Raw genomic sequence first — 1,392 nt, 5'->3', positions numbered from 1 at the left:
ACTTACCTGGATGCCCCTTTTCCGTCTTCTATTAACATTGCCTGCTTCATTGTCATCGTTTCTAGGTTCATAATATACTGAGTTAATTGTATTTTTCTTCACGGGGACTTTTTAAAATACAGCCAGCACGGGAAGGGAGTTGGTCTTAAAGAGATGGAAAAGGCTCGAGGCACAATTATGGAGCGTGGTGGCCCAAAGTAGTGCTAGCCTGGCCTTCCGTCACGTCGTACCAGTGACTGACATGCACGTCCACCAGGATTTGTTTTCTTCTCACTTGGGTTGAAGGTCCTTCCCATTTCATTTTGTTACCCATTTCAACTCTCCCAAGAGCAAACTTGCTACTCCCCAATTCTCAAAAACATCCTCTGTTTGTAACCAAGTCTTCTCATGTCTTCCCTCTCTAGTTGTTTCCGAAAGTTGGGAAGAAAGTTGAAGGAACAATGAGGGTAGATGAAATGGAAGAGAGGAACAATGAGGGTAGATGAAATGGAAGAGAGAGGAGCCATTACATTTCTTGGCTTTCAAGAACATGGTTCTAAGTTAAAACTCATCCCATCGTCAGGCTATTACTAAATATTTAAGAAGGAAATAATACGTGACTTGTGTGTGAGGCAGGCAAGTGATGCTGCGAAGGGAAATCAGACTCACAGCAAACTGTGCTGCTTATCACGATAACACAGTCACAGTCGTGATCGCTGATCACAGAGCTGGAGCATTTACTCTGTGCTAAGTGGTTACATGTATTAGTTCAGTCACTTTAAAAGGGTGAAACAGCCCGGCTGGTTGGGTCAGCAGTTGAGCGTCGACCCAGGAACCAAGAGGTTGCCGGGTTGATTCCCAGGTCAGGGCGCATGCCCCACAGCGACTTGATCCACAGTGGAGGCCATGCAGGAGGCAGACAATTGATGACTTCCTCTCTCATTAATGTTTCTATCTCTCTATCCCTCTCCCTTCCTCTAAAATTCAATAAAAATATATTTAAAAAAGGTATGAAACAGGTCATACTTTTATCTCATGTTGCAGATGAGAAAACTAAGGCTTATAGAAGTTAGTGCAAGGTCACTGGGATAATGGGTAGAAAGGAAAATTCAAACTCAAACCCTGTCTGATTTGAAAGCCTACAGTCTTTTTCTTTTTTTTTTTAAATCTATTTGTTTAAAGTATTACATATGTCTCCTTTTTCTCCTATTGACCTCACCCCGGCCACTCCCACCCCCCCAGCACATGCCCTCACCCCCTAGTGTCTGTGTCCATTAGTAATAGCTTATATGCATACAAGTCCTTTGGTTGTTCTCTTATCCTCCCTCCTACCCTCCTCACCCCCGCCTTCCCTCTGAGGTTTGATGATTTGTTCAATGCTTCTCTGTCTCTGGATCTCTCTCTGTTCATCAG

The sequence above is a fragment of the Myotis davidii genome, unplaced genomic scaffold (genome assembly GCF_000327345.1).
Source record: "Myotis davidii unplaced genomic scaffold, ASM32734v1 scaffold64, whole genome shotgun sequence".
NCBI lineage: Eukaryota > Metazoa > Chordata > Mammalia > Chiroptera > Vespertilionidae > Myotis > Myotis davidii.
Note: the sequence above shows the minus strand (reverse complement) of the source record.